The sequence below is a fragment of the Pipistrellus hanaki genome, assembly GCF_964339955.1.
Source record: "Pipistrellus hanaki genome assembly, chromosome: 1".
NCBI classification, from domain to species: Eukaryota; Metazoa; Chordata; class Mammalia; order Chiroptera; family Vespertilionidae; genus Pipistrellus; species Pipistrellus hanaki.
The window spans coordinates 109,248,668-109,256,575 of record NC_140503.1 but is presented as its reverse complement, the minus strand read 5'-3'; positions in this window follow the sequence as shown (position 1 = coordinate 109,256,575).

Genomic DNA, 7,908 nt, shown 5'->3' with positions numbered 1-7,908 from the left:
TACTCCAAAGAGATGTGGTATTATTACAACTTTAGGTACAATTGTTCTTTTTGTTCTGAAGAAACCATGTTAAGATCTTTTAGAGATAAAAATTTACTGAGACATCCACTTTCTTGACTTCAGGTGTCTCTATAGGATGTGGTTACATATCTACAAGTTAGAAATATAATTGTATCCTTTTGGTGAGTGTTTATTATGGAAAGAAAATAATTTTCCAGCTCATAGAATAAGCATGACAATTTCTCTATGCATAGAAAAGAGAAAGACATGTCTTGTTCTCATGGAGTTGTGGAAGGTTGAGGTCCAAGAGTTGCTAACATGGTATAAGAAGCAGAAGGCCAATAACTCAAGGACTAAGTCATGATTAATTTTATGAGTAGGCCAGGAATGCTCAGATTTCTGGATAAGCATTTCTCTGGATAGTTGTGAAGATTTATTGTACATGAGATTGATATTTGAATCTGTAAATGAGTAATGCAGATTGCCCTCTCTAATGTGGGTAAGACTCATCCAGTCCATTGATGGTCTTCAAACTGGGATATCAGTCTTTCCTTCCTTCAGACTTGGATTGCTTTTTTCCCCCAGAGCTGAATTTTTTGTTTTAATAAACAATAAGATTACAATTAGGTAGAAGGTGATTGGTACACTAGATTTACACACTTTCATTGCTGGGAGGAGAGGTCAGAGGGCATGGAAAGAAGTGGGTGGCCACCTCAAAAGTTTGTAGTATTGCAGGTACATAAAATTGTAATTTTTATAAAATAGGTCATTTTTTTTCTTTTTTTTTCCATGTGATTTTTGCCATAACATCTATTTCATAAGTTGAAAACACTGATAAAAATGGAACAGATAAGTCCATGGTGGTTGGAAAAAACCCGTGTTACCTACTCCTTTTGAGCCTTACTCAACAAGTCACAGAATAGTCACATGGTGGGCGGGCACACAGCAGGCCTCTCTTGGCTCTGGCATCGGATTACTATTTATACCACCAGCTGTCCTGGTTCCTAGGGCTTAGATTACAAATTTGGGGACATCTCAATTTCTATGATTCTATGATTACATAAGCCAGTTCGTTACGATAAATATGTTTATACACACACACACACACACACACACACACACACACACACACAAATTCTGTTACTCTGGAGAATCCTGACTAATATAAAATCCCTTGCATAAGAGTGTTTCCTTTGGACCTCAAGTGACAAAATGGGAAAAGACTAATTTTCCTACATTTTTGCAAAACTTAACACCATCTTGGCATTCATTGCAATGCTGGTCTTAAGGGAATTGAGAGACTTCCCTCTTGGCATTTAAAAAGGCATTATCACAGAGAATAGTGAAGGGAGCACAAGATACCTGAAAGCTTAAAGAAAAGACCTTGTCAGACATATTTAAGTGGATTTGTTACTGAGATACTAATTCAGGGACTCAATGCAAACTGGAAGTCTTTTAGAAGGCTACCAGCATCTATGTGTAGTTTTAATATTTTTTTTTAATATTTAATGTATAAACATAAGTGCAACTTAAGTGCACTGTTTTGTACGTATCAGTCACACAATATTCTTGAACTTTGGTGACTAATTGCTTATTATATTTCACTTGAATTGTGTGTGCCCTCCTGTCCTTTCTCTGTTAATGATGCAGCCATCCAAAATGCTCCCAGTGATCTTTGAAAAAGATTAAGCAGCGTCCACTTTTAGATGCATAATTTTATAAAGTAGCCAAGTGAAGATGGCAGACTATCTTCAGTTAACAAAATAAAAGAAAAAAATGTCCTTTTACTATTTAGGGATGGTGGCAAATATTTCAGAACATTGTTTTTATCAAAATGTTTTTTTTCACTCACTACAAATATAGCAAGTTAATCCAAAATGCTGCCTCCTTAAGAATAAAACAATTAAAAATAACGACAACTGCATAACTGCTCCGCTGTTTTCAGATGCCTAATTACAGAACCTCTTCAGGGCCATGGAAATGTCAGCTCATTAGAACACAGTTTTTATTATTTGAAGCAGACTACAACCAATATAAAAGTTAGCTTAAAGTTAACTCTTTTTCATGATGGGGTATATTTCCTAATTATTATTTCCAAGTTTTTAAATATGTATCGATACTAATTCTGGATGAGGTTTATTCCTATGGGAACAATGTGAAGGATAAGAAAATAAAGTAAATCTAAGTTATGCCAAAGTGTTTAATGGGATAATTTCAAATTCCTAATTTAAGAAAAATTAAAATTAACCTTCATTTTACAAAGACCATAAGTTCTCTTTTACTTTATGTATTTTGAAGTGTTGCTTGTGCTGGATAGTATTTCAATTAGGTAGTGGCTTTCTATCACTGCAAATATTTTAATATATTTGACTATTAGTACTAAGAGAAGATGGGTAATATTGGGCAAATATACTCAGGAAATGAAAATCACGAAGTGTTTTCCATCTGGAACATGCATGACACATACCTCTGAGCGATTCTGAGGGCCCATCAGTAAGCCTGGGAGGCCTGGCAGGTGATGGACATGACACTTGTTTCATCCTGGCAGAGACACTGAAGGGAATTCTCCTATCTGCATGGTACTTAGGGTATTCAGTACTGGTGCCAACAAATGCATTAATATTTTTCTCAACATAACTATGGATGCATTATTCCAGTGAAGTGTGCACAATCCTATCTGTCTGTGTTATAAAACAACGTTAGCAGTTTTGTGGAAATAATTTGTTGTCAAGCAATCTGATCTCTAATCTTTGTCTTTCAAAAAAGCCAAGGAACATTTGGCACATCCTTTCTCCACTGTGGACATTGGTTTTCTCCAGTGCAAAATCAGACTTGACTTACAACATCTCAGTGTGGATGTTGGATGGCATGATTTTAAGGATGCAATCTCAGCTGTCAAAATATTTTTTTTTCTTTTGGACTCATTACAGTGATTTGTTCTGTTACCCTTCTCTTCTCTCCATTACATTTAAAGTGTGGAGGTCTGTCTTCCCTTCTAATCAAAAGGAGCTCTGCATGCCCTTAGGAGAACAAGAGAATTATGCTTTTGTGGCATCAGAATGAGATAATAGATATCTGTTTTCCCTGGCCATCTATAAAAGCTAATTGAATGAGTGAATCATATCAGGATTCTCTCTCAAAGTGATTAATGTGGTATCCTAGAATATTAAAAGGCCCTTTTTTGTTGGTCTAGAATTGATGACATATCTCAAAGCTCAGAACAAAATTATCATTATGTACCCCAAGGTCTGAGGTGAAAACTCTCTGAGCATGTGAGATCAATCAGTTGTCCTCAGGATTAATTAACAGGTTGAGTAATTCAGCATTTTACTTCTGCCTCATTCTCAATCTAACATAAGAAGATGGCTGAGAATGTTATCAGCCTGATAGGACGTTCAAGGTTCATGGATGAGAGGCCTAAAGCAAATGACCCCCCCCAAATCACTTGCAAAACCTAAGTGTAGTTGCAAAAAGTGTCATTGGAAATCTTGTTCTATAGCTTGACACTAGCCAAACTTTGGAACCTGCTAATCTCAGACATCCAGATAAGATGTCTGGGGCCCAATATGGTGGTGAATCAAAACTTCAGCTGCCCCTGTGATTTCTCACCCCAGATCAATTTTCTTACCAGAGGGAAGGGGCTGTGGGCAGTTGCTGAGCTAAGTAAAGACATGCATCACTTGACATAGACCAATGGTATCTTTATGTGAAGACTACTATATCAGTAGAGTGCTGAAGATTAATAAGAACAGATGACTACAGAGAGGATTTTACTGACATGATAGAAGATCATGGGTTGGCCTAGCCTCTCTGCCTCCTTTTGAGCCCAGAAGAGAGGGAGGAAGTGACTTAAAACTAGAACAGATCCTTTTCTATTTCTGAGAGCCACTACAAGGTACATGGCCTGCCCTCATGCAAGGGGGAAGATCAAACTTTAAACTGAGTTGAGAATAAAGTTTTAAAAATAAAAATAACTAAGACTTTATATGAAAATAACCAAACAACTACTGCAGTAATGGTGTCCTATTTACACAGGGATATAAAAATTTCAGAGTGGAGCCAAGATGTCTTGATGCCTTCCTAGTATGAAAGTAAGATTCATCAGAATATATTTGGAGAAAATTAATAAAGAAGAAAATTCATACTCTCAATAGTTAAGATTCCTCCAAATCCAAGGAAAGAGTCAACCTTTCCTTTTACTCAGCATAAAGCACAAATGGAATGAAACTCACTACTTTTATGCTACAGAATGTATTTTTAATTTCTCAGTGTCTCACAGTTGCCCCAAATTCTGCCTCTTGAAAATTTCAGAGATAAAAAGGTACGAATGAGATAAAGTTTATTTATTGAAACATGGTAAACTTTCTTAATTTTAATTCTAAGCCTATAGGTAAATAATCCCTTCTTTCAGTTTTCTAGACATCTGCTTTCATTTTCAATTTTCCTGTCAATTAGATAATTGTACTTGGTCTGTCACCAATTTTGAAATAGCAGGTCTTACAAATAAAGGAGCTCACCCATTGATTTACTCTAGGTTACACTTGGATTTTAGAAGTAAAATTTATTTAATTTTCATGTTAATTTCACACAGACTGAAATCTGTATACTTATAGCTGAAGTTCACTAACACACGTGGACTCATCACTTGGTGTTTTAAGGAACATTTTTTGGCCAAATATATCATAATTCACTGGTCCCCATATGGGAGTAGGATTCAGGAAACAGAGAAATGACAATATTAAATACTTCTTTAATCAATACAGGATTTTATATTCAACATTTAAATCTAAATATTCTTTTTGAAGTCAGAAATAAGAAAGATATAAAATATTTCTTAAATATAGAAAGGTCATAGTAGAAACTTATTATTATTAACTAAAATTGAATACCCAGTTGCAGTTACAATACTGAATCTGGTGAGATTCAAATGAAATCAGCTGTATTAATGTACTTGCAATCTGAATGAAGAAGTAGCTAATCTTGAGAAAATATTTTAAGATGAAAAACCCTTCTATGCATCGTGGTTGCCATTGACTGAGTGAACTCAATTTCTTTTCATATCATAAATGTTAAAAATTCAGTAAGTTCTGCTTTTTTTCTAGCTGTATGAACTTTAGCTTATTTTCATTTCCTCCTAGATTATGTTTCAATTTTTTGCTATAGAATATGGTACATAGAAAATGCTCAAAAATTAGTTGTAAATATTAGAATGTCAATATAAGGTTTTTTTTTTTGTTTGTTTGTTTTTTAATTTTTTTTTATTAAATTATTATCTGTGTACATATTTTAACATTGCCCCCCCCCATACATACCCTCCCTCCCCAGAGTTTTGTGTCCATTGGTTGTACTTATATGCATGTATACATGCATATAAGGTTTTAATACATAATATTCACATACACAGGACCTGAGCATAGGTTTCTTTAATCCTGTGTTTGTAGTTTTTAGCTTCAATCAATTTTTGAAGAATATTAGAAATAGATGGATGTAAGTCTTTCTATAATTTAAGAAACTCCCAACTCATTATAGTGCTTTTAGACAAATTTTGTTGATAATTCAGAGTGCTTCATATAAAAAGACAATTTGAAACATAAATACATTAATGTTTATGTTATAAAATTATAAACAAATATAGCAAACTGATTTTCTCTGCATGTCTGATATAATGTCCTTGGCAGCTATATCCCTGGATTATTACTAATACAGTTTGAGGCTCTATTTGTATTAAGTGAACAGATTATTAAACAATTGGTTGGTTGAAAAATCATAAAACAGCAATAGCAACCTTTGTTGTTAAAGTTGAGACTAGCTGGCTGCAAAAATAGATCCCCCAAATTCAGTGATTTAACCAAAAGAGCCATTTAATCTTCTCTCATATAACCAGTAGGAAGTAAGCATGCCAGCCCAGATAGAGTGATATGATCATTCTGTAATCATGGCTTTTGTATCTGAACCCAGGGTGAAAGGAGCAGTCTAATTTCCATCTCACACCCAGAAGGAGGAGGGGGCAATCAGAGGAGAAAACATGCCAGTCTTCTGAGGGTAATTTCCCCATGTGACACATTATCACTTCACAGATATTGTGAAGATTAGAAGGTCTTTAACTGGGTGCCTAGTAATGCTAGCATTAAAGACAAATGGTGAAAATGTTGGCTTAAAATCTATGTGCAAATAGATCTTGAGCTAAGGTTACATTCACTAAGAACTGATTGAAAACAACATAAATTTTAAAGTTTCTAACTTTTCAAAAGCAGTAGATTGCCAATAATACCAGAAGTATGTGAAATCTAATGGTTCCCACACCTACTATAACCTCAGGTCCCATGCTCACAAAAACAAAGTGTGAAGTGTGCAATATGGTAAAGAGGGTCATCCTATATAATAAAAGGCCAATATGCAAATGGACCAAACAGTGGAACTACCAGAGCTATGACTTGCACTGACTACCAGGGGGCAGATGCTCAATGCAGGAGCTGTTCCCTGGTAGTCAGTGTGCTCTCAAGAAACCAGGCTGGCTCTGGTGAGCACAGTGGTGGTGGCAAGAGCCTCTCCCACCTCCATGGCAGTGCTAAGGACTCTGTGGGGGATGTCTGACTGCCAGCAGGCCTAAGCTGGCAGTCGGACCTCCCCCTAGAGGTCCCAGGCTGCAAGAGGGCACAATCCAGGCTGAGGGACCCCAGCCAGTACACGAATGCTGTGCACCGGGCCTCTAGTATTGTATAACGTCCAAGTCTTGTGTTATATGTGAAGTAATAGCAAAGGAAGATTTATCCAGCTGCAAAGTCTAAGATTACAAAGGACAGTGAGTTAAAAAGTCCCTCCCTGAAAGCAGAACTGGAGTCTCAAAAAGGAACTTCACTCCATGGCCATGGAAGAAGGGACTTATGATTCTGCTCTGTATATTATTAGCCAGTAATGATCATTTAAAAGCTTCCTTTTTTCTAAAAGAGAATGTTTTGTTTTCTTTTTACTTATGTTTTTGTTTTGTTTCTCTGTTTGTTTTGGTAATTATACTGTTCCCCCCCCCCCCACTATCACTGGATATAATAAATTATTAATTTATAAATCACTGGACCAGGAGAAGCCAAATCCAGACCTGAAGGCAAGGGAGGCTGTGACTGACTCATATTTGAGGATGGCATGACCTCTTGACCAGCTCTCAACTGCTTAACTCTGGAAATCATCTCAGAGTTCTAGGTCATGTGTAAACAAACTTTAGCATTTTCCAGGGCGAACCACTTTTAATAAATACAAACTCCAGAGGCATTTTTCCAGGTAAATGGAAATATTCTCCTTACCTTAGGACCCTACATTCTAGGTATTATTTTTATAATGCTTTTAGTATTCACTGTGACCTGAGAAGATATTTTCAAACATCCAGGAACCTTACTAGAAATCATTGCTACTTCTTATTTTTAAAAAATCCTCACCTGAGGATATACTTTTAATTGATTTTTAGAAAGAGAGAGAAATATATTGATGTGAGAGAGTACCATCAATCTACTGCCTCCCATGTGTGTCCATACTAAGGATTGAACCTAGGTACGTGCCCCGACCTCATTTGAACCAGTAACCTTTTGGTGTTTGGAATGATGCTACACCCAACTGAGCCACCAGACCAGGGTCATCAGGGATGCCATATCTTTTTCTTTTTTTTTTAATATGTTTTTATTTCACAGAGATATCTAAATACTAAAGATTGGAATTATTAATCAGCTGCCGCCCATACACTCCTATTGGGAATCAAGCCTGTAACCCGGACATGTGCCCTGACTAGGAATCAAACCATACCCTCTTGGTTCATATGTCAAACATCAACCACTGAGCCACACTGACTGGGACATTGCCATATCTTATTTGGAGTCTATTGATGCCTCAAATCTAGCTTCTTTTGTTTTATCAAAATGT